The 27,086-nt window shown below is 37.3% G+C and overlaps 1 long non-coding RNA gene across 1 annotated transcript; it reads left to right on the forward strand.

The window, feature by feature from the left end:
- The first annotated feature begins 385 nt into the window (after positions 1-385).
- On the forward strand, positions 386-25,914 carry LOC307170595. The gene is made up of 3 exons (XR_013823408.1): positions 386-913; positions 4,486-4,548; positions 25,723-25,914. It is a non-coding gene; the product is annotated as an uncharacterized lncRNA (long non-coding RNA).
- Positions 25,915-27,086: the final 1,172 nt, after the last annotated feature.

Here is a 27,086-nt window from a genome sequence, read left to right on the forward strand (position 1 = left end):
TGGACAAGCATACCATAATTTTATTTAGTTAAAACAAATGTTTACTCACATCTCCTAACAACAATTTAAACAGTCCAGTCAGAATTAGGACAGAAACATAATTTACATTTGTGAAAGTGTACATTAGAAGTGCACTCTTTTGGGGTCGATAGAGCTCCAAATGTTTCTGACATATGTTATTAATCATGTAAGTTACTATAAGCATATTTTTAACTAACTTGCTCAGCAAAGTATTTTCAAACTGCTACTGGCCATGACAGTTGGCTATTTGACAAAAAAGAGAAAACTGACCATAGAAGACATTACACGAATTCCCACCGTAGCGCCCCTTGCGGCAACGCTGAGAATGGAATGCGTACTAGCAGAACGCAACGACGTGTCAGACACTTGCATTGCGTCGTTTACATACTTGCGTAGAGTAGCCTATGTTTCTGGCCTTATTTGCAAAATATTACTTTAAAATGTCTCCTAAATGCTCTTTTTTAGCATTCCGAGCAGAGGTTTAGGGAAGACAGATCACGCAAGGAATCAGAGGAGATGTAGGCTACAGTAATTAAACGTAAATAATCCGCCAGGTGTTTCTATTTGCAAGGTCAACGCATGAAACTCTGCTGAGTGAACGTCCGCGCGCCTCCAACACCAACAGCGGCGCGCGGTTATACGAGAGAGATTCCTTGCTGAAAGGCGTCGTAACACCGTGCACCGAATCGATGAATCGCACCGTCGCCCATCACATAATGATATATGACTGTGCCTACGGGATTACTGAGGCAACAACAGCCCTGTGAGAGTCCAACGGACCGATGAAAGCAACAAGAGAGCCGAGACGTAATCATCACATAAGCATGACAAACACGAATGAAACCGTTGTGCCTGAACCATGCAGGACTCGAACGAGTTCACTCGCAACAAGGTACTGAAGCGATTGTTTCTTCTAAATTATTGTCTCTGTGTTTATCTAGTCACACATTTAATTTGACAGAAATGAACTTGAACACAAAACGCCAGAACAGTGATCCTAATACTATACAGGTATAGGCTACTATACGTGTACAATCTCCATTTAAAAAATAAATAAACCGCCCATTACAAACGTTAGAAATACTGTAAACAAGGACTAGCATCCGTAGTAGGCTAGCACATGATTTTGAATGAAGAATTGCCATTCAACATGTTGTTCTTGGCCTGCTTTTAATCTCAAAATATGAATGATTTTTATTGATAGACTTCACATAGACTATGAATGTGCCATCATTCAGCTCTGGATGAACATAAGCTACAATATCCCCTGAAATATCATGCTGTTTGACAAATAACATATCCATGGACTTTAAAATTTAATCAAGATTTAGTTTATATTTTTGTGAATGTGGAAAGTGTAAAGTACTGTATGATACAATTAATTTTTTTTTAACAAATATTCTATGCAAGAGGCCATTAAACTCACCTGCAGGCTGCATAGCAAAGCAAAATGCTATATTTGGCAGTATAGCATACAGTCACATGAAAAAGAAAGGACACCCTTTAGAATTTTATGGTTTTATGTATCAGAACATAATAAAAATCCTCTGGTCGTTAGCAGGTCTTAAAATTAGGTAAATACAACCTCAGATGAACAACAACAAATGACATATTAGGCTACACTGTGTCAAAATTATTTAACAAAATTAAAGCCAAAATGGAAAAGCTATGGGTGACAAACTAAGTACACCCTGTGATTCAATTGCTTGTAGAGCCACTATTAGCAGCAGTATGTTGAAGGAATAGTTTTCTGTATGACAGTATCAGTCTCTCACATCGTTCTGGAGGAATTTCAAATGTGGTAAATTTGCTTGTCCACTTCTGGGAAGATTGGCAACTAGAATGTATTCCATTTGTGAATAATCTTCCTTACTGTAGATTAATGGACTTCAAATATTTTGGAAATGGCCATATAACCCCTCTCAGACTTATGGCAGCAACAATTGTTTCTCTAAGATCACTGCTGATGTCTTTCCTGCTTGGCATTGTCTTAACACACACGTGAATGCTCCAGACCAGCAAACTACCAAAACTTTTGCTTTTATAGAGGTGATCACACTTGTTGATGATTAAATCAAAGACATTTGATTAGCAGCACCTGACTGCTATTACCCTCTATGGAAGCTGTAAGGGTGTAGCCTACTTAGTTTGTCACCCATGGCTTGTTCATTTTGGCCTAGTTTTTGTTAAATAAATAATGACATAGTGTAATGCCATGTGTTGTTGTTAATCTGAGGTTGTATTTACCTCATTTTAAGACCTGCCAAGGACCAGGGGCCGTATTCACAAAGCATTTTATCTTACCACTAGGAGTACTCCTAAATCGCACTAAAAGATTTTAGCTAGGGGTTTTCTCTTAAAAGTTATTCACAACGCCTTTCAGACCTACTCTTAGTAAAGAAAAATGACAACTCCTAAACTAAGAGTGAGTCTTCGTTGCTATGGATGACGTCATTACTCATGCACGAGCTTGACTGAAGTGACCACCTTGATTGGCTGATGATTGTAACGTGGGAATGATTCCAAACACCTCCCCTACGATGATGAGTGACAGGTGACAGGTCTGAGAATGCGTGCGCTACACAAGTAGTGCGAAGGACGGAAGATGATGAATAACTGAATAAATAGCTTAAATGAATAAAGAGTAAAACTAGTAGCCTAATGAAACATATGGATTGATGCAATATCTTTGCAATATATTTGAATTAATCTGTCACTATATGCCTCTGCCTACGTTTGCAAAGAGAAGAACATTTTAATTTGATTCACAATGAAACGTTACAATTAGTTTACATGCAATGAGTAGCCTAGTTTTGGTTGTTGGTGGCGTTATTGCATCCCTAGTTATGCCTACAATGCAGAATTGTTCCCTCGCGATTGGAAGCTCCTGTAGCCGCCGCATACGCATTTCAAAACATTGCAACGTGAAATGCCACAAAAAGCGGTTTGTGAATAGGTCTTAGTGAGTTAGGAGTCCTCTCGACTTCTTTTAAGCTGTCCCAGGCTTAGGTGCTACTTTTAGGGTTAAAATGCTTCGTGAATTACTCTTAGTCAAAAAAATTAGGAGTCCTAAAGTTAGGAGTGACACGCCCATTATTTTTAGGAGTTGCTCCTAAATTCGCCAGTTAGGAGCTACTTTTATCCTTAAAATTCTTTGTGAATACGGCCCCAGATGATTTTTTATTATGTACTGCTCTCAACTAAAGATTTATCTAGTCGACTATTTAGTCGTTCATTTAAGCGATTAGTCGACTAATTGCACGTTTATATTAATAAGCCATAAATCATAATAATGAGCCTTTAATTGTCTATACATAGCATAATCAACGCTCAAGTGCATGCATAAAGTTTGCCACAGCCCACCGGCAAAAGTAGTGATTATGAATGTGTCGTGAAAAAACAGCAAGGAGACTGTCTGAACATTTTAATAATTTATTGATAATGTTTTCTGTGTTTTCGGCTGCAGTGATTAAGTCGACGATGCTGACTCGTCATCTCCGCATACAGTGCACGCACCTACAGTATATATATTTGTTTCCCATTTGAATCGGTTCATTAAAAAATATACCTTTCAAGCTTTCGATAGATTTATTTCTCATGTCTGTGAGGAAAGTTCACGCTGAGTTTCGTTTTATTGTTTTACGCACTCAAGTTCACATAGGCCAAGATGGCAGAAAGCGCATCCTTATTTTACAAAAGCACGTTTAGTTATTGTGATTGCAAACAAATAAAATGAATTAGTTTCAAATTATGTAATAGGCTACTTCTGATGTAATACCAAAAATGACGGAGTATTTTAAGTGCAATGCCAGTGATCACGCCGGTTTCACCATGTCATGCAGTAAGCGCGTGTACTTTGGCTTCCACACCCTGCAAAACCACTTGGATATGCACCTAATAACAGCGTACATTTATCTAGGTTAACATTAGAGCGAGCAGTCATGTAAGTTGCTACTTACATGTTTCAAAGGATGAGCTATGTATGAGGTCGATGGATGATAGGCAAACATTTGAATTTTCTGCCTGACATACTGTTATCACCTAGTCCTGATACATAAAACCATAGAATTCAATAGGGTTTCCTTATTTTTCACATGACTGAATACAGGATGCAAAGACACACACACACACTCTCTCTCTCTCTCTCTCTCGCTCTCTCTCTCTCTCTCTCTCTCTCTCTCTCTCTCTCTCTCTCTCTCTCTCTCTCTCTCTCTCTCTCTCTCTCTCTCTCTGGTTTAAAAGTTTAGGGTCTGTAAGATTTATTTATTTTTTTTAATGTTTTTGTCTTTGACTTTATTTTTAACTAATGAAAACTTATTGTTAGTGTTACCAGAATATGCTTTTAAAAATTTGCAAAATGCTTCAAGTTCTTTTAAGTAAATATAAATGATCTGGTTTGTCTAGTTTTGTTGCCCACAACGGCAGTTTATCATTTTGATAGAATTATTCTTTGTGTTTCCACAGCAACAAGGTAGCAAAAATCTCCCAGAATTTTGAGAATCAGCAAAGTCAAGGATATTAAATAAAGTGAGTAAAATTAAAATACAACTATTTATCTGAACTTGACTATCAAATTCCATGCATGATTTGTTTCAAAAGTCAGTATAAGAAAGCTTCTTAGAAAATCTCTTACTGTGCAGTGATGTCCAGTGGGGTTTTCAAAAAGCAGGCATTTATTTTTTCATTCAGTCATTCAGTGGGCAGGTAATAAACACAGCATTAGTGCTAAATACAGGTGAATGTCAGTGCAGGATTGTCTTTAAAGCCAGATTTAATCAGTTAGAAGTCCCTCCAGTGGGATCAGCAGCTTGTGAAGATATTAACTTACCCTGCCACTGTGCAGCAGCATTGATCCACATGTATTAGGGTGTAAGCCTTTTATGAAGAGATTGAAATTAATTATGAGACGTGTGCATGTGGAGGTGCCACGTGTGCATGTGTATAAGAGAGGGAGTATAAATTTGCCGACCTCAGAAATGGCCAACAACTGGATTAGTTTTATTTCAAGACAATAACTCTGTCTGAAATGGATGAGTGCCAGTGAAATATAACAAGAGGTTTGTTTCTGTGTAATCTCCTGTCTCAAATGCTTATCGTCCAACATGAGGGATGTGGAGAATCATAGAGGAAGTATGAGAGACGCATGTGGGCTGGGATTTAGAAGGTAATTGCACAAGTAAATCTGGCTGAAGTATACAGTTGTCAGACCTCCCAAAAATGCCTGACTATGCTTATTTGGGGGTTTGTGTTTGATAGCATGGGGTTATGACTGTATTTGTAATATGTGTACGAGTTTAACAGGCCACCACTTTGGCTCCGACACAGCTGTGCAGATGTGCTTAATTTGTTTTTCAAACATCAGAGAGAAAAAAATGATGTAGATTTAGTTAAATGAAGAATTTGTGAATAATATATCAGCAAAGCATTCCTCATTTAATTTAGAACATTGTGTTTTAAATCATAATTTTGCATGAAGTATGGTGTTGTTAGCATCTTGTTTCATTGATTTATGATTTGATTGGATGCAGGTGTTCTCGGTTCGCTGTGAAACAAACCTCTGCAAGAACATATTCCTTTTTTTAAGGTACGCTACTTTGATTAATAAACCGCTAGAATCAATGAGAAACATTCTAGTGATGCATTCTAGAAGCCTAACCTTTGACATAAACCAGGTGCAAGTACTCATGATACTGAGTGTGTTAACTGTCTTACTGCATCTGAAGAGCTCAGTGAGGCAGCACTGACTCAGAGCCAACTCTTCCCCTCGAGGGATGGATGTGTTTTGCGTGGGTCGCACATAAGGCTCTGGATGTACGAACATCACGTCATTCACTGCATGTTGTCCACGTTTGAATTTGATGCCTTCCCAAAAGAAGATTAGCAGCTCTGCTGGGGTTGCACTAATATGAAGTATGATCTCTTGTCACTTGCCAAGTGTTCCTTGGATCACTTTCTTCTTCTTTGCACTTATCCTGCATGCTATATTTTCGAAATGAGTAAATATGTTTTCGTGGGATTTGCCCCATTACTTAACTAAGTTCACAGAGGCTAATTTGAGTATTTACAGCCTTGTTTTTCCTAATCTTGTTTTCTTAATGGAAGGTTATCTTAGTCCTTGGTTACATCAACATTTCATTCTGGTTATCTCTTCCTCTGGAGCATCTCTCCCAGTCCTCAGCCCATATTGATAATAAACTCTCATCCATAGATCTCATCTCGGGTAGCATGACTTAATGTGAACATTGATCAGATTAGCAGTAAACTATCTCCCTGAAACCATATGGGACCTGGACATCTTGAGGAAAAAGCTATAAAAAGTAAGATTGAATTTGAAACTCAGTGAGACGATGGATTAGCTCCCCGCCAATGACCTTTTTTACTCCATAGGCACCATTTGTATTTGTGTGTGTGTGTGTGTGTGTGTGTGTGGAAGTGATAATCATGACCTACATTCTGTGAAATGGATAGCTTTTAGGGGTCTTATTGTATCTAGGTGATGTGTTCAATGATGTCTTGTATAGGTAAGCCCATTAGTTCAGTCACAGAGATTGATTTATGTTTATCATTTGGAGTTGAGGTGTGACCAAAATCTTATATTATGGTATCAGCTATTTACTAGCACTATAAACATGTAGCATATCGTTTTTTTGTCTGGAAATCCAACAGGGGAGAAAATTATAAATTAAGGGCACTCCGATTGATCGGGCGCTGACCGTTATGCCCGATAATAGCTTTACTGTATGTAGTTTGTTTGGTGGCCTCTATAAAGGTCAATCCAAAGAACCAATCAGATGGCACAAAACATGCAAGACAATTTTTCTATTTTTCTCATCTGGCTGTTCTACCAGGTGTCTGAAAAGGACAATAAATTTGCAATGTCTGCGGAAAGTGGAGACATTGCAACAACAGCAACCCTACAGCAATGACAGCAAGAAACTCGGGCTGTGATATTTTAGTGATTTTCTTTCCTTCACAACTATGTGCTTTCGTTCCACCCTAAAAGCCCTAAAAAGCCCTAATGAAATCTACAGTTTCTAACTGCAGAACGTGCTTGATAATAAAAGTTATTAAAACTGCATTAAGCCGTGAAAGAGATTCTGTTCTCCAAGCGGCTTTCTGTGCGCGCGATCCGATACGGAGTGGAGCACACAAGCAAAGTGAAGTTTGAGCTTCAGGTTCACATATAAATGGTTAACTACACATCGAAATATGTCAAAATGCCTGGCTTGGCAAGTATTCACTTAAGCATCGTCAATTATGTCTTAAATAAACATAAACAGTTTCTAGAAATAAGTTGCATGTGTAACAGTATATTGGATCTGTGCATTCAGTCTTAGTGACAGCAGCATAATGTTCCTGCTGCCATCTGTGCCATTAATGTTAATCAAACAAGAAAAGAAAAAGAGAAAATCACATGCTCTAAAGTAGATCTATATTTAATTTATACAGTGAGTGAAGACTTGTGTTTTTACATTTGATTACTTTCTGTTGGTAAAGAATGTTTTGTTTTTTCATTTCTATTATTTATTTCATGGAATGCTATATATTTGTTAAGCTCTAAGCTGTTCCTAATCACCTTGGGAATCACCAGAGGGAATGGAATGTTTTATACATGTCGTTTGCCAATAAATAAAGAATTGTCAATTAATGATACTTTCTCATCTCTTAATTTTTTACACATTGTTAACATTGTTGTTAATTAAGAACAGTATTAGTTTTATTTTTTATCGGTATCGGGGATTGTATCGGCCAATACTGTTTCCAATGATCAATAATCTGTGATAGGCCCGAAAAATCCTGATCTAAGATTATAAATAAATACATTACAAATAAAAACGTTGGCATTACCACACTCTTATTTTAGTGGTTGGGAAGACTTTTGAAATGTTTTTGTACAAAGTATCTTATTCTCACCAAGGCATTTATATTATGAGGAGTGTAGAAAACTCTGTGGAAACTGATATTTTTTGTAGCAGTTCTGTGTGTATATATGTAGCAGTTGTGTGTGCGAAAAAATCGATTCACAAATTTATTTTATTTTATTTTTTATTCTAAAATCGATTTTTTTTTATTCCAGAGTCGATATTAATTCAAATTCAATTGCTTTATTTTTGTTCCTGCTTATAGATGAGGCTGACAGAAGTTAGCCACTTTCGTTCCAACAGAGGATGAAATGTATCGTTATCTATGAGTGTTTAGTGACGTAATATCCCAAGTGGACGCGCCAAAGCGACGTGAGACTGAGTGCACTGAAAAGCCCTCGTGCTACTCACATGCTGAGAGAGAGATAAGTATGACAGTATTGCTGCACGATTAATCTTTAAAAGACTGTGATCTCGATTCAAACACCTACGCAATCTTCATCCATTTCGTCTGTCTAATAAAACTTTGACAAAATCATATCGCAGCATTCAAATCTGTGTTGGCTCTGCCGCTGACCCGGAGAGAGTTGTCATGAAACAGTTTCACAAACAGTCTTTTCAACCTCATAGTATCATTATTTCTGTGATGCAATAGTTAAAATTATTATAGAAGTACTTGGATAAAAGTTTCAAATGTGAACACTGATGTCTACAATAGCGATCAAAATCAGCTTTTGATAGGAACTCGGTGCTTAAAATAACGCATTTATCTATTACATTGTTTCGCCAAAAATGTAAAATTGAAAAATTTTATTTGTTATTGAATCATTTATTCAATGGCAACCAAGTATCGTGATAGTATCGAATCGGGAGATAGGTGTATCGTCCCAGCCCTAATAAAACACACACACACACACACACACACACTTTGTGTGTGTGTGTGTACTTGGTCAACTGTTGGAGTATAGAAGCAACCCTAATGCTCTACCAGCTCAGATTGCTTGGTCATGTTGTGAGAATGCCGCCTTCCACGTAAGATACTCTACGGTCAATTACATCTTGGCTCCCGATTCGCAGGCGGTCAAAAAAAAGAGTCTGAAAGACCAACTAACAGGCTTTCTTAAGAAGTGTGTGATAAAGCCCACATCCCTGGAAACTAGTGCAGCGAATCGCACGCTCTGGCAGCAACTTTGTCAGAATGGAGTACAAAGCTACGAAGACAGGAGAACTGAACATCGCCTGACTAAAAGACATCAGAGAAAGCAGGCCATGCTTGTTCCTGCCCCCTTAAGGCCATCAGGAGAAACTTTTACATGCCCTGTCTGTAAAAGACAGTGTGCATCTCGCATCGGACTATACAGTCATCAAAGAACCCACAAATTATAGGAGAAGTCATCATCGGACAACGATGGACTACCCAGAAGTGTGTGTACAGTATATATACTGTATATATACATTTATTTATTTATATATATATATATATATATATATATATATATATATATATATATATATATATATATATGCATGTCATATTTGGAATGAAAATGAGGATGTGAGGGATAGAATTACAGTGTGTTCAATGGATTGTAACAAATAGTACAAACTCTAAATTCTGATTGGATGAGCCATGTTTGTAGCCATTCTCGACTCCCAAACACAATGTATATTTCTTGGTGTTCCATGGTCATTTTGTGAACCTCTTAAGGTAAATAATAAGCTAAATATTTAATCCCACCAATACTGTTGATGTTGTCAGAGACCGAAGTCTTTGTTCGGAGAGTAAACAGAAACCTGTTAAGAGCCCTCATGTCTTGTTGCATGCCACTTCGCTCTGTCCAGTTCGGGTGCCTGTTATTTCGGTAAGGATCTGAGCAACTCAATCACATAGACTTCAAGAAGTCGTGAGACAAAAAGCTTTGCCAAAATAGGACAAATAACAGTCATTTGCATGGATAATAGATCCCCCCCCCCCCACACACACACACACACTCTCTCTTTTCATTTTATTCAATAAATAACCAAGTGGCTTGTGTTGCTAGGCAACCGTGACATAAGTACCCATTGCATTGTTTTAACACCATGTCAATGCCAGGCACAGGGCCCACTCTATGTTGCGGGTATTGGAGGTTTGCAAAAGCAGCCCATTTCACCTTGTATATCGCTCAGATAAATGTCCGTCACTTTCATAAAATAACAAAACCGATGATCAGCATACAGCATTGCAGAACAGATCTCTTTAAAGTAGATGAAATGAAATTGGTTTACACAATGATTTGTATGCAAAAGTCTTCCAAATAAGACTTCAATATCAGGTGGCAGTGAGTTTCAAATTTATGCATCATACAAGAGATGATGTATCAATCATTTTGTCAAATTGAGAGTATTGGTGTTGATACAAAGCTCAGGTTGTGCATCAAAGATTTTCATTACCTGTCTGTATTTTGTGTTTTACTCCACGGTGGCAGGAATGACTGGCGCTTTCTCAAACCTGTGTCCTTGAAGTGCAAGAATGCCCAGTTCATGCGTCGTTTTGCCTCCTAAAGCGAACCTGACGTCTAATCAACACCTGCAACCTCCACACCCGGCCATGTGTCCAAGTGAGACTTCTTAAGTCGTGCCAAGCTCACACTCGCTGCGAGAATTGAGGGAAAGGAGGGATTTTAATCAAAGCTCCACTCCCTGAGCATTTTATAACCTGGGCAGTGCTTTCTGGCCCTCATGTCTCTTTGAATTGTAAGATAGTTTTTTTTTCTCCTGTCGGCCGGAGAGCAATTTTGCCTCTCAACACCAGCTTACAATGTGTATCTAGAGAGCCTTCACCTTATATTAGATTTGCCTTCACATTCTACAAAGAGGTGGGAGTACTGCACTGGCTGTTTCAGCTTTAGACAATAAATGCCCCATGAAATACATACAGATCCACAGTAATGACCGCCATCCATCTTGGCCCGCATTTCAATGGCTTGTGCATTTACTGGGGCCTTTGTGTCTTCTTATTGTTACACCGGCTGATTCAGTCGGAGCGATTTGAGCACTTGATTCTTAGTCCTTCTGCCTTTAGAATTTGCTTTAGAATACAGACACTTTCGATCTCATTTTCAATTGCGCACCTCTAATATCTTTGTGCACACAAGATGCCATGATAACCTCAAAGCCATTATTCAAGCGGAAAAAAGCATTAAGATTGCAGCAGGACGAATTGTGCTAACACTACCTCTGAGTTGTGTGAGAGCACAGCCAAAGACTCTTATTTCATGTCATGCACAATATTCTACAGTGGTTTTATTTCAGATATTACTAGGAATTTTCATTAACAAATTAGCCTTAAATATCAACAGCCTCGCTTCCAGACAGGTCCCTGAGCTCAGCTCTGCTGCACTCCTGCATTCTCGTTAGGCTGTTGGGCCATACTAATTACAATCAATCTGAAATGGCTGCGTTTGTCCTTCAGAGTGGTGAGAAATGCACGGCTGTGAAATTTACGGATGTTTGTGACCCACAGCACGAGTTCGGTCATAGTATAGAGTTTGTACCACCCTTACTTGCTTCCAGTACTGTGTTAAAATACTCTAGCTTTTCCTGCCTTATCTCAGCATTATGCCAGCTTTATTAAGCATTAGGATGAGCACATGTGCCTGGCAGTCTGATTAGTCCTTGCCGATTAGTTTCCATATTTTTTCTTTTACTGAGGTGAATGCGTGGGTGGCCGTTTGGGAAGCAGTTTCGTAATCAGGTTTTCCCCTTTATCTTCTCAGTGAACTCTGATATTAGAAGTGTTAAAACTGGCTGCGTTTACACTGCAAGTCTTAATGCACAGATCCGATCTTTTGACCATATCCGATTTTTTTGGGTCGTCTGTTTACATTCACTTTAGACAGGACTGGTATCCAATATGTGTGTTTACATTATTTCCCGCCAAAAATGATTGTCAGCGATCACTTTACTATGCACATGGTAGGCCCTCTGGTTTTAAATGACCGTGCTATTAAAATTATTTATATAATTCATGTCGGGTGGCAATGATTATTTGCCTGCTTGGACTAGATAGCAGCTGTCATGAATGTTTTGCAGTGCAGAATCTGACCGAACGGATACAGAAAAAAAATAATAATAATAAAAAAATAAATAAAAATAAAGTAGTTCTGTAAGATAATTTTTTTTTTTTTTTTTTTAAATAAGTTCATAGATATTGGATATGTACCGGTATCTGATTTAAAACCACATTTGGAAGTGGCTCAGATCGGATGCGAAAAAATCGTGTCTCATGCAAATTTTTGTTTTTAAACGTGTGCAACAAATTCCGATCTGTTCCAGATGTGAGTAAAAAATCTGATTTTTTTGTGCCAGTGTAAATGCAGCCATAGTGTCAGGCAACATAGAATGGAATTGGTTGGAGATTTGAGATGTGACCTTGCATGACAGATTCCCACGTCCTCAAGCATCCTGTATATGGTAAGAGAAATTACAGGAATGATTAGGTTGAATTCAAATTAATGATTTGTTTCAGATGTGGATTACTTGGAAAAGAGATTGTGTTAAGTTTTCCCTTTTAGAAAGATTTTGTGAAAATTATTATTAACAAACATCATTTAGTGGAGTGACAGAGATATATATCATGATAAATGAATCTTTTCATATGTGTGGGGGGAAAGAAACAAAACATATTAACTGAGCATTGCCAGAGCCGCTGAATGAGTAAGCAAGGTGGTTTGACTTATTTGACTTATTGAATTTTTGTATGCACAAATAGTCATTTTGAAGTGATTATGAAAATGAATGCCTTGAAGGACACTTTTTGACATAAATATTTCCATCCCCCGTCACAAAGCGTAAGGCAAGAAATTATTCATCGCTTCAAAAAGTAAGGCTAGCTATATCTTGTTGTTGCTCATGCTTGAGGAATTTATCATATGGCTTCCTGCATTACGTAAATAACATACTAAAACCAAGGCATTCAATAATGCAGGTGGTAGACCCCTCTCTCAATTATTCATTTCAATTGTTCCTTTCCGTACAAGGTGTGGGTGAGGTCTTCTAAAGATTCATTTTCTCAGAACTCTGTAAAAAATACAATATAATTTGTACGTGTTTTTATAGACCCAACATAATAACTTTTTTATTTGTTTATGCAGTATCGCTGGAAATCAAAGGAAATATGTAGATTCACAACCAGGAAAATTGTTTATTATTTTTGAACCCAAGTCTCACAGGTATGAGGTACAGAACGGGTAAAAAGATTCCTTTATTGATATATTCATTGCTTCTGTATTTTTCCCCACCGTAGAGCTCAAGGCAGCTGCATTAGTTTTGTTAGACAAGATATACAGTGAAATAACTATATTTAGGAGAAACTTGGTCAGATTGCTTTGCCTTAGTGAATGCAGTTATGTATCTCCAAGATTGATGTTGTGCTGTACACTGTAAAAAATCTTTTGTTGACTTAACTCATTATTTTCTGTTATCTTTTTGCATGGGTTTTTTTGAGTTAAACTAACTTATTTGGAAAAGTGTACCTGACACATTTGGAAAGGTTTACCTGACAAGTTATAAAGTAGGCAAGGCAAGGCAAGTTTATTTATATAGCACATTTCATACACAATGGCAATTCAAAGTGCTTTACATAGAAGAAATAAAAAATAATAAAAAGAAATAAGAATAATTAAAACAGTTAAGAAAAATAAAAAATAAAATACAGTACAGTACAGTCGAACGAACATTGGCACAGTGCTCATTCAGTAAATGCACAGTTAAACAGATGTGTTTTGAGTCTGGATTTGAATGTGACTACTGTAGGAGCACATCTGATCTCCTCTGGAAGCTGGTTCCAGTTGCGGCTGGCATAATAGCTAAAAGTGGACTCGCCATGCTTAGAGTGAACCCTTGGTATTTCTAGCTGATATGATCCTAGTGATCTGAGTGATCAGTACAATGAACTGATTTAATTTAGTTAAGTAAACTTTGAATTTAAGTTCAGCCAACTAAAGTTAAGTTTTCTAAGCTACATCCAATAAGTTCAGCCAACTAAAGTGGTGTTTTGAAACTTTAAAACCTGCAGCAGTACCAAATAATTAATTACTACTAGAACATTCATTTGTAAAATACATTTGATTTAAACAAAAATTGATGGCAAATTAGTGATCACTGATACAATTTTCAATACAAAATGTATTGCAATGAACTCCTAAAAAAACACATTGTTAATGTTAAACACATTAAAGACCTATGAATTGGCTTAAATGCACATTTTAATATCAACTAAGTTATCAATTATTTATGCTCTCAAGCTTCAACAAATTCATCAACTAAACTAAACACTCTAAAATGCCACTCCCACAACATACCAACAAATGAAACATCCTGTTCACAACATTCCTTTCAAAAAGAAACTCTGAAAATCATTAAAGGGTTAGTTCACCCAAAAATGAAAATTCTGTCAGTAGTTACTCACCCTCATGTTTTTCCAACCCCGTAAGACTTTCGTTCATCTTCGTAACACAAATTAAGATATTTTTGATGAAATCTGAGAGCTGAGAGCATTGTTCTAATCAGGTCAGACAAGTAATATTCTCTGTGTCTTGTCCCTTAAAAAATAAATAAAAAAATATATATATATTTGAAGTGCCATCTGAAATTTTCTTCTAGAATGATCATTTTTATCAAGCTTGTATATTTAAGTTCAATAATTTCACTTAAATGGCAATGCAAATTACCTATTAATTGTCATTTGAGTGAAATTACTTAACTTAAATATACAAGCTTTATAAAAATGATCATTCTAGAAGAAAATTTCAGATGGCACTTAGAGGCTTTTGCATCTGAACTCTTCATGTATATGTGTGTGTATATATATATATATATATATATATTTATATATATTTATATATTTATAAATATAGCTGCAAGCAGCGATGACGGGCCCAAGCCGGTGGCACTGCCACCCCGGTGCCTTTAGTTACCCTAAAGGCACCGGGGTGGCAGTGCCACCGGCTTGGGCCCGTCATCGCTGCTCGTAGCTATATTAGTTCTTTGAATTTCATGGTTTTAAGATTCATAGCATTTCAATTTTCCTTGTTTTCTAAAGTCAAAGAGTATACAGTAGCACCAAGACAAAGGCAAACATTGGCTCTCAGAATTTGATATTTCTTTCTTTACATTATAATTATAAAGCATTTATTTAACAAACAGCACAAAATAATTTACATTTCTGCATATTTACTGAACATATGGTTTAAACAGCCAGTGCCACTAATAGAAAAAGTCTAAATATGACCTCTTCAAAGGGGGTAATTGGAGTGAGATGTTCTAATCAGATTGAGTGGGTTTTGATCTGTCATATGGAGAAAAAAAAAAAAAAAACAGTTTTGCTTACCTGTTCTTCACAGAATTGTGTTCAAGTGCAATATGGCCCCATCAAAAGAGATTTCAAAGGTCTTCAGAACAAGAGTATTTGAGGCTCATAAAATGAGAAAGGATTATAAAAGGATTTCTAAAGACTTGAGCCTCCATATGGCCACATAGTCAGGCAGATAGAAATATAGAACTGCTGCTACTTTCCCTAAGAGTGGGCGTCCTGCAAAGATCAGTTCAAAGGCATGTCATAGAATCAGACAAGACACAAAGAACCCCACGTAAAAACTGCTGCTGGCGGCTCTTGCGCTTGATAACATTGGTGTTTACCGCTGATTTATCAGTCTGCCATTAGAAGTGCACTCAAGTGATGTTTGGATTAGTTACCGTGGAGGAAACTACTACTCTCCAAAATATTACTGTTGACTCACGCTGACCGAAGATCACCAACAGCGATGGAGCAATGTTCTTTATGAAAGAAGAGACAAGCGGCATCCTGGTGCAAGTAAGCAGTGTTATGTTTGAAGAGAAGCATCACCATCATTCAAAACAAATTAAGGTTATCTAAGCTTTGCCATCAGTAATCTTAATTTTAGTTTGTTCATTAAAAATTAACTGAAATAAAAAAGTATTTATTGAAATAAGTTAAGTATTAAAATAGTATTGGCTTGGTTTCACAAGCCTTGTCTGTGAAACCGGGAAATTAATTGTTGAGGAACTTGGCACAGTCACAGAAAGAAACTGTATAGATATTATTCCTAAACCAAAAAAAAAAAAAGTTGATATAAATATAAGGGTAAATAAATAAGTTGTTCTTGTGTTTGGGAATAACCGTGTTGGTCTTTGTGCTGTTCCTGCTCTGCAAAAGAGGTGGTCCCATTTTTAACCAAATTGACTCAAAAGGTATATAAATCAATCGAATACTGTGAGAACATTTGTGAAACATTTCATTGTATGATCTGTTACATTGTGAGTTCTGCCGGTGCAATTACAGTGATGTCTCACGATCTCATTCAAAACAGAAACATATCAGCTGTAAATCCATATGAGAGACGTCTCCCGCATTTAGTTTTGTGATTTAAGTTTCATAGTCTATTAAGGCACAGATTTGTCAGACAAATACTAGATACAGTGCAATGAAGAAAAGCAATGAAATCATTTATATGGAGAAAATCAACAAAGCAAGTTGAGCAGAAAGATAAAAAAGCTGCCATTCTTTCTGATCTAAAATATAATTGCATTTGCTATTGGTAAAGGCATGTATGAATGCGGATTCACAGAACTGGTTACCTTTGATCTGTTGTTCAGTTTTATATGGTACTTGAGGAATTCACATGATCGTGATCTCTGATTAGTATCAACAAAACACCCTATTGATGTTTTGTGTTTGAAAGTATACATTTTTAAAACCAAGTTTTGGGGGCTTTTTGCCTCTAGACGTCATAATAATTGCTATTGTAATTTAGATTTACTCAAACATTCACCCCCCTTTGACCCTTACAATTCCGCTAGCGTTTTTCTCTCTCTCAATATATCAATCTTTTTTACAGTGTATACAGTTTGCCCTGCCCCATCTTTCAACAACAGCCTCTTTGTACCGCCTGCATTACATTGTGACAGTTTCATGAAACTGTATATTTAATTTTTAAAATAGTAATTTTGAAAATAATGTCAGCTGGTCATTTTTAACACAGCAAGTCTGAAACAGAATAAGATTTGATGGACTTCCCCCAAATTTTATTCTTATCGTTAGTTTAATGGCAGCAAGAATAATAGCATCATCATTTTCTGGTGCTTTGGAATAATAGTGTCGGAATAATAGTGTCTATCCTACTTCCTCCCTCATTATTACCCCACTATTATTGGGTGGTGTAAATCTGGACAGTCATATATTACTGTATTCAGTTGCTCAGAATGAAGTTTGTTTATGTGTCTTAGTTGAACTAGGGAAATCATTTTCATTTCAGAAACTTTGAGGATGTGTTCATATGGTGCATTGTGCTTTTTTCTTTTTGTCCCCTCAAAGTTGCGTTGGATTTTCTCCTTAGTGTAAAGGTTAAGAGGCCCTTCTGTTACTGTTTTCCATGTTCATAGAGTTAGTTTCTGGAGTAAACATACAGTATAGGTTATAATCTGTGTGTGTACACAGTTTTTTTTAAAATGGGGGGTGCTGGTGTTTTGCGTGCATTTGGCCAATCAGCGCACACTAACATCACTGGTAGTTTACAATAGTGCTGGTTTAGATCCTACTCTGAAGTAGGAGCTAAATTAGTTTCTACAAAAGGAGTTCCTAGAACTAAAATCGTTCCTAGTTCCTGCGGTGCGAACACGGCAAAATCCGGGTACTTCCGCCAATAGTTCTAGGAACTATGAAAATGTTCCTCCGGTGTAAAAGCCCCTAAAGTGTTTCAGATATTTCACCTTTCCTACGTTTCAGGCCTTTCTAGTGCTGCTTTTCTGTCTTGTTGTTGTCCTCTCCCTGGGGTATCATGACCTTTGGTGCTTTCCTCCTTCCTGTTGTGATGCACCCAGCAGAGCATTATACTGAGACTGTTCACATGAAAAGCACTGTCTGGTCGTGCCCCTTAACCTCCCCTCACACACACACACACACACACACACACACACACACACACACACACACACACACTCACACTCACACTCACACTCACACTCACACTCACACTCACACTCACACTCACACTCACACACACTCACACACACACACTTACTTTACTCCTCAGATGTCACTGTGCATAAAAGGATACAGGCCTGGTGTATGAGTTGCATTAGAAGCTCCAGTTATAGTCTGTCTGACTCCACCCCGCCATCAGTAGCAGCAGTCGTACTCCCACATGAGGGCAGTGAGGGAAAGCATCATTAATAGGGTAGAAAAAGAAAAGATCAATAGGCCTCCTCAAAGGAATTCATTTTGAGTCTGGATAGAGTCCATCTGTAGATTTTTTTTTTTCACCCACAAATTAGCTGAATAAAGTGTCTGTAGCTTGTATGAAGGACTGTTTCCTCGACCGCCTGCTAGCTGAGCAGCATGGGAGAGGCCTACTGAATGGCGTTATCAAATGGAAAATTATTGCTTGGAATAATTAGTTGCTGCTTTGATGATTGTGCATGAATTAAGGCAGACTGTTTTGGGGAAAGTGAGGTCCTCTTAGCATATTATAGTCAGTGGCACCATGGAGATTCACCCGGTGGAGCCTCGGTTGTGATTGATTGCCTTCAGACCACTTCACATTTTACCCTCTGACCCCTGAATGGTATTCTATTATTTTTCTTATTTCTCCTCTTGCCCTTTGTAGTGAACTCCAGGGATCTGCTCTCATTGTTGCGTAGACTCTGGTGCTTCAGTGTGTAATGAGTTTGATGTTTAAGAAAAGATATTCAAGGCGAGCACAATTGGTCTTGTAGCGATTAGACGATGTTTGCTCTCGACGATTCACATCCGTCTGCCTTTGCCCAGAGACACAAGCATCCTCCCACTTAGATAACAGATTCCTTTATCAACTGAACCCAATTAAAAAACTGAAATTCATTTGATATCACAGATCATTATCATGGACGTGTGCACAGTAGCGATTAAAGATGAATGGCATCTCCATCATCATCTTTCTTCCTCTGTTTTTAAATCTAAATTTACTTAGTTGATAGACAGACTACCATATGTGACCCTCGATCACAAAACTAGTCACGAGTCGCATGGGTATATTTGTGGCAAAAGCCAACAATACATTGTGTGGGTCAAAATTATAGATTTTTCTTTTATGCCAAAAATCATTAGGATATTAAGTAAAGATCATGTTCCATGAAGATATTTTGTAAATTTCCTACCATAAATATATAAAACATTTATTTTTTGTGAGTGAATGCAGCACAATCGCGAACATAAATTGACAACTTTAAAGGCGATTTTCTCAATGTTTCGATTTTTTTTGCACCCTCAGATTCCAGATTTTCAAATAGTTGTATCTCGGCCAAATTTTGTCCTATCCTAACAAACAATACATCAATGGAAGCTTATTCAGCTTTCAGATGATGTATAAATCTCAATTTCGAAAAATTGACCCATGTGACTGGTTTTGTGGTCCTGGGTCACATATAGGTATATGGAAGTCATAGTATGACAAAACGGTTATACAAGTGATTTTACGTATACTTAATCAAGAAGGACAAAAAAGTACAGGAGTATTTTTGAACAGGATTAGGCACCCCTGTTTTAAAGCAATAGTTCACCCAAAAATGAAAATCCTGTCAGAATTTGATTTCTTCTGCAGAACACAAGAGAAGATATTTTGAAGAATGTTTGTATAGCCATTGCCAAACAGTTTTGGGTGCAATTGACATGCAAGACAACATTTCTTAAAATATCTTCTCTTTTGTTCCACCAAAGAAAGAAAGTCAGAAAGAATTTTGAATGTCATGCGGGAGTAATGATGACATAATTTTGCTTGTTGATGTGGGTGAAGCCTACAAAATCTACATTAAAGAAGTCAGCAATGAGGAGTTTCCAAAAAGTTGGCTCAATCAGAAGGTCAATAAAAATGTGTCTTTGGTGTGTTAGCAAAAACTGAGCAGCTGTTATTGTTGTGCTATGTGATTTGTGGAAAACATTTATCCCCCCCCCCCCCCCCCTTAAATTTCAGCTCAGAACATCAAAGTGTTTCAGAGCTATTTATTTTTATTACAGTTAAATTTTTAAATCGACAAACGAAGTAAATTAGCAAAGAGATCCAAAATATATCCAGACCTTGTCTATAACTGACCAGCGAATTAATTTTTGTGAATGAAAAAACAGAAACATGTAAAAGCATAAACCCCATGAGATGCTAGGGAAGTTGATGTATTAAAAAAGGAAAATGAGCTCTGCTCTTTCTTCTTGTGAAGAAAAAGAAGAAATCCAAGTACTGAAGTTACAGTCAAGGTTGGCGGGTATGTCGGAACTCCAACTGTGAGAGTTGAAAGACTGAAATACTTCCAGTTAAGTAAGTAGAAGCCATTAAAAGTCATGTCACTGTGCTTCTACCTTATGTATGAGTAACTGATATAATCACTGGTGATGTGCACCAGCTCACGTGCTGCTCATCGCCATGCATGCTACATACTCACAGTTCACCAACTATCTAACACCCTTGCGTCTTGCCTCTCGCTGCTCGAAACATGTGCCCTGCATATGAAACAGGCCTGTGTAATCCAATCATGAAAACGTATGCCCTAAAGAGCCACATTGCTTGCCTATGCATGTTGATAATCCTGTTTATATAATCCATGAAATGTTGGTTGGAATAAACCTTCCGAGTGACATTTAACCAGTTTTGATGCAAACATATTCTCCAGCAATTAATCATTTTAGGCCTTACATGTAACATCCTGTGAATTTACCTCAATACACTAATGAATGATTCTCCTTCCATCCCTGCTGCGCAGAAGGGGTCAGTGCAGACTTCACCAGATTCCCAGTACTCTTGCATCACGATTGAACTCCGGAGACTCCAGCCGGCTCTGATGAATGGATAGTGTAATGAGGAGGCACACAGCTGCAGCGCAGTGAGGTAAACCCAGCCCAGACAGTTTGCAGGTCGCAGACGGAGGGAGAACGCTTCATGCAGGCATGAAGGATCTGATAATGGAAGAAGTCGCCTCGGCGGGAGCCTGCCTGGAATTACTAGCTTCTTTTATGAAGTGCTATGGCTAGGGAATGCTAATGAGACATTTGATAAGGCATAGAGTGCCGTCAAGTGCAAGGTGCCATGCCAGGAGGTGTGAATGCACGAGCTGCGCTAGGCTGTTGGTTTTCTTTGACTGGATGGAGATAAGAGGGGAGGCCCTTAACAGGGACACTAAGCATCAGCACCTGTGTCAGGGAGCCAGGTAGACCTGAAGACATTTGTTGAGTAGTACGTTGAGACAACCTGCTTTACGGAGGCATAACTGCTTTAAAAGAGGTTTTGGAAGTGAATATATTACTTAGGTCCCTATATTACAGCAGAAAACCAGGGACCCAATTCAATTCTATAATTTAATGCGTTTAGTCAAGTCTAAGTCAAATCTATATCATGCGTTTTTATATCCAGTAAGTCCATTTGAGACACGACCACATCATATTGTTAACGGTTACGTGTAGTGGAATATATTTTTCTGTCACTGTAACTGTGACAGCCTGTGTTTTAGCATTAAACCGATTAAATTGTTTGCATATTACATAGTAGTTAAGAACACTGTACATATATTTTTTATCTTAGAGATGCACAATGTATTGGTGTATATAATATTTAAATGCACAATATGTCAGTTTTTTGCATTCAAATATCCAAAAACCACTAGCACATTGTTATATATTTTGTTAATTTGTGTACTTGCATTATCTCAAATGTTTCCAACAATGTTTAAATTTGGCATTTTAACCAGTGTAATGTCCCTCCTCATTGCGTCGCCTGTCAATGGCATCATGGCCAAAGATAACTCCAAGATAACTCCAATGGCCAAGGATAACTCCAAGAAACGTAAGCGTACAGGGTGAATCAAATGACTCTAGAAGAGTTTTGGACAAGAGGAGAAATAAAATGAGTATCAATATCGGTGTGGCATAACACTGTTTAGCAAGACTGGTAAACAAGTATTTGGCAGTGTAATTAAATACAGTATGTTATACATAAACAGTAAGTCAGCCTTTTTGCAAATGCTGTGGGTATGTTAAAATGTACTTTTAATTGTATGATTGTTTTAAACACGAAAAACTGTGCAGCGTTACACCACCCAATTTCATTTCACAAATAAAGTGACATATATGAGTAGTTTTTTAGCATTAAACATTACATTATTTGTTGCGACTAATTCATTAGAATGAAATTAAATCATGTGATCAAACTTTTTTATTTCCTCACCCATGAACATTATTTGTGAGTCCCGTCAGATTGATTTCCATTGGCAGCTGAGGTGAAGACGACAACTCCCATCATGCCACGCCCCTTCAAAGCGTCATCAAGCTACGCCCTTGTTATCGTTTTGAATATGCAACCTCTAGCAGCGAAAATTACATACTGTTGCTTAATATTGCATAATTCATTTTGCATGCTCATTTCCACAATTTGTTTTACATTACCTTTGCTGTCATTTAAACACCCACTTAAAGTAATTTTTTTTATATATTAGTTAAATGTAATCTTTAGCAAATCCTCAAATTAATATTATTCCAGTTATTTTGATCATATATCCTTTATATGTTGCATTATAATTGTTGTGATGCCTAAATTCACTTGTTGCTTTTACATTTTAAAATTGATTATATTATATTATATTATATTATATTATATTATATTATATTATATTATATTATATTATATTATATTATATTATATTATATTATATTATTTCTAGTATTTTTAATTTATTTAGATGTATAGTGTAGAATTTAAACATTTATTAAAATTAACTAAATGTTAAAATTCTACATTATACTGTCTAATAATGTTGCCTTTGGCTTGCTCAGTTGGGGATATTTAATTTAATTTAATCAATCAATAATACTATTGATCAGCCTTACCAAACGTGGACGTTTTTTTCCACTAGAACCAAACCTTGTTGTGTTATTTTGATTAAATACTGTAAAGCTGCTTTGATACAATCTGTATTGTGAAAAGCGCTATACAAATATACTTGACTTGCCTATTAAAATAAAACACTGGAAATATATTTGTTTTATCGTTATGAGCCAGAAATTTAATACCAGCGCATTCCTAATTTATCGGTTTATTATTTTACAATAAAGTAAAGCACATGCTTTCAAGAAGCCATTTTGAATTTATTTGGATTTCCAATCCAAGATGGTCTTTTGCGACCAAAGGTTGTGGCCGTCGTGTCAGTGAAGTTTGCTCATTAAGTGCCAATCAAAGATTACCGCAAGCCATGAATTGCCTGTCTAGTGACGGAGCACCTGTCACAAGTGGCAATCTCTCAACCTACATCTGCATGCTGTGCCATGCCACTGCCTGTCCAGTTTCTCATTATCTCTGTGCCCTTTTACTGCCCACATGGCTCTGTAAGTGGGTCAGAGCTGCTTACATTTGCAGTCTCCAAAGTCCCAAATTTCTATCCATGCTCATTGATCAGTTAGGCTGTGACCCAGAAAGCACTGCTGTGGCTGTCCAGACACTTACCAGAGTTCAGAGGAAATTTGGTGAGTTACGCTCCGTGTGTGTTGTAAATCATCTCAGTGTTACTGTTCTGGAATAACTACGTTAGTACCAATGATTGCTTCTTTACTTGCATGAATATAAAAACATCTGTTCTATATATTATACAAAAATTTTTTAAATACATTTTTTTATGATAGATGGCTAAATTTGAGCTTCTTGAATGGTTGTACAGTTACAAAGAACAATGTGAGCTGCCATCAGAACAAAAGCACTATATTTAGAAATTGTTTCAAGCAGATCATGCATGCGTATTGCAATCCATGTGTTGCGAAGTGCAGCTTGACACGTCCACTTTATTTCGCACCTAATTTTCAGGAGAAAGGTATATTGAGATAGTCAGCTCGTTTCCCTCCACATCTGCATATTACATGTCCTGAGAGATTTGAATCGGATAAATTAGGGCATCTTTGATCCGACGGACACATCTGTCATTCATTAATGCTGTCACAGAGTCTCGAGGATACTGCCAGCTGAGGCTCTCCCAGGAGAAGATGTCTCTCTCTGTCTTTTTATGATGCTCAAGATAAAAACACAATTAAAACATTAGCTGGAATGTTCTGCTTAAAACATTTTATTTTTCCCTCAAATGAGCAGTGCAATTAAGAACGTGAAAACTCTGTCATCCTGGCAGGGGCTGTAATGGAATCTGGCAGCTCCGTGACAAGGGTGATTACGAGAACTTTAATTGACAACCTGTCATTCTTCCAGTGTTTCCGACAGACGCATTGTATTGTTTCATCATTTACAAAAGCTTAAGAATTCTTCGAAAATGCATGGTGCTAGCGAACCGCCGTAACCCCACAGCGTGTTTTAATCACGCTCCCCCATGCAGCCTCGATGACCCGTAGAAATGCAGAGATGGCAGCGGGATACAGGCAATAAAGACTCACCATGCCCTCTTCAGCAGTTCTTAAATAGTGATGAGGTGCTTATAAGCAGCACTGTTTGAAGAATAATATCCCCTCAGAAAGCGTCCATACCTGCGCAGCCATGTCTAAGTGGACGTCTGCAGCCTGATGTGAAATTAAAAAATTCACCTCTTACTGTGACTCTAATTAAAAACACTTCAATCAACAATTTTGCATGCAAGATAGCACTTCAAGAAGAGATGCCTGGTGGGTTTGCCTTTTTGCCAAGCATTATTAGCATATTCTTATTGTCTATTCCTCTGTTTAGCCCTGGCACATGAACTTTATCACCTCCGATGGTTTGCAACACTGCTCGGTTTCTCTCCTCAAAAGATTTTCAAAACAATTTAATCTAAATGCATAATACTTGCAGCAGCGGAGTACTGCGAAAAATGGCCATGTACATGCATTGTTTTTCTGTTATTTTAAGATGATGCTCTTCAGACCTTTGAACCTACTGAAAATATGATGTATTCAGAATGAACAAAACCGCCCTCTCTGGGATTGTTGGTGGAATCCTTCAAGGTTGGCTAAACAAGAAAGAAAGAAAGAAAGAAAAATCAATGGTTCTACAAAGAAATTTCTTCCAATAGTTTGAATACTGTGCGCTTTATTCAAAAGCGAGACTGGTTCTTGCTTGCGTTTGTATTTTAGCTGTTCGAGAGACCGCTATGAGCCTTAACCATTGATTTACCAGAATCTTTCTTTGATTTGTTCCTCATATCTGTTTATCAGTCAAATTATGTGTGTTTCTAGTGGATGGATAAAAAGGCGATAGAAAGAGAAATAAAGCGCTAACATCCTCTTGCTTTTCCAATTGTTCTGCACCTGACTCTTTTGAAATGTGTAAACATGCAATTCTACTGACTGTATGGTGCTTTCTTTCCATTTCCTCTCCATTTTGCCATCAGCGAGTGTGTAAAGATGGTCAGGACAGGTTGTTGTTTAAGAAGCAAACCAGAGCAGGCAAAACTTGTCAGAGTGGCAGAGTTCCTCTCCAAAGGAAGCACATTAAAATGCAAAATCGACCCCATCTGGGTTTGATTTGCAATGTAAATCCACTATGTTGCAACACAGAAACATGACTGTAATCCCAGTATGAGAAACTCTTTGTTGAAGTGCAGCCATGATCTCTTTCTTGTCTTTTTTTTCCCAAGAACTTTTTTTTTCACCCAGATAAAAGTTAATTGAATCGGATCCTAATCTTGTCTGAGATGTGTCAAGAGAAAAAAGAAAAAAAAAAAATATATATTAGTGCGGGTTACAGAAATCCCCTATCTCTCTCTTTTTTTGCCCTCTGGGATCGGGAGCAATCTCAAGGCTGTTTTGGCGATTAGGTCTTTGGTGTTCTTAACTGAATGCCTCTTTTATCAGGAATGCCGGGGTCTTTTTCTCTGCCTGCCTGTGAGGGGAGAGTGAGATGCGGCCTGGGATGTCAGTGATCAGCCACCCTGCTCAGCTCTGCCTGAGTGTCCTCTCTTCTCCTGGAGGGGCTGACATTGAGCTAGACTCAACAGATGACCCACACAATCACTGCACCTGAAAATAAAATAGTCTCCCTTGGGCTCCTACCATCACAGTGTTTCCTTGTCCTTTTCCCCAAAAAAAACAAAAAACACAGAAATCTGTTCCTGAAGTTCTGTGTACGGACACTGTAGATGCGTGTGGGATTTTCCAGAAAATCCATGGGATTTTCCATATATATAGAATTTGTATATATATATATATAAGTATATATATTCTATATATGTCAATGTATAATGCATGTGATGCACTGGCACAAAGAATAATTGATTTTCTAGTTTGTTGTTGTATTGTTTTGTAGGTGATCTTTTTTAAGGTCTGAAGAAAAGTGTATGAGAACATGTTGCTTAGCTGTCAGTGCAACCCATATAGTGCTGAATTATTGATCAGACTGGGGCTACAGTGAAGCAGAGAGAATATTGTAATTTGGGAGCATTCACATTAATGAATATTGAATAAGATTCCAGAGTTCAGTAAGATTTTTAAATGGCTCCGCTGTTCACATCAGAATACTAAGAATGTTCTCTGACAACTTGTTGAAGAGCAATTTAGAATTAAAATCTACACTACTGTACAAAAGTTTGGGGTCAATAAGATTTTCTTAAGATTCAGCAAGGACATCTTCCAAAAAAAATATTAAGCAATGTTTTCAACATTGATAATAATAATACTAATAGTAATGATGCTGAAAATTCAGCTTTGCCATCACAGGAATAAATTGCATTTTGTACAAATATTTTATAATATTACAGTTTATTACTGTATTAGATTTTTTTTTTCGTACTGTATTTTTGGGGGGTTAATTACTTCCTTAAGGGAACTATGGGATAACATTAAGAGCCAAACCAAGATACATAAAGTGAAAATTGATTTCCATGCTTGATTTAAGGATGACCTATTAAAGCTTAAAATGAAAACTGTCTTTGACTCATCCTCTTGTTATCCCAAACCTATGACTTTCTTCAATAAAGGACAAAATGTGAATATTTGAAGAACGTTCTGCCTACTGTTTTCTAGATAATGATAATGAATCACAATTGGAATAATTAATCTGTGACATGTCCACAAGGTTATGCTCTGCTCTGAACTACAACAATGCCCCTTCCCTCTAAACTCATATTTCCTTGCCTTTGTTCAGACAAGCTGTTCAGACTGTTAGATCTCTGTTTTTCCCAGCAGAGAGTAATTTCAGAAGACCACAGGACTGAATGTGA

This window comes from Squalius cephalus, assembly GCF_949319135.1.
Source record: "Squalius cephalus genome assembly, chromosome: 14".
In the NCBI taxonomy this organism is placed as follows: Eukaryota; Metazoa; Chordata; class Actinopteri; order Cypriniformes; family Leuciscidae; genus Squalius; species Squalius cephalus.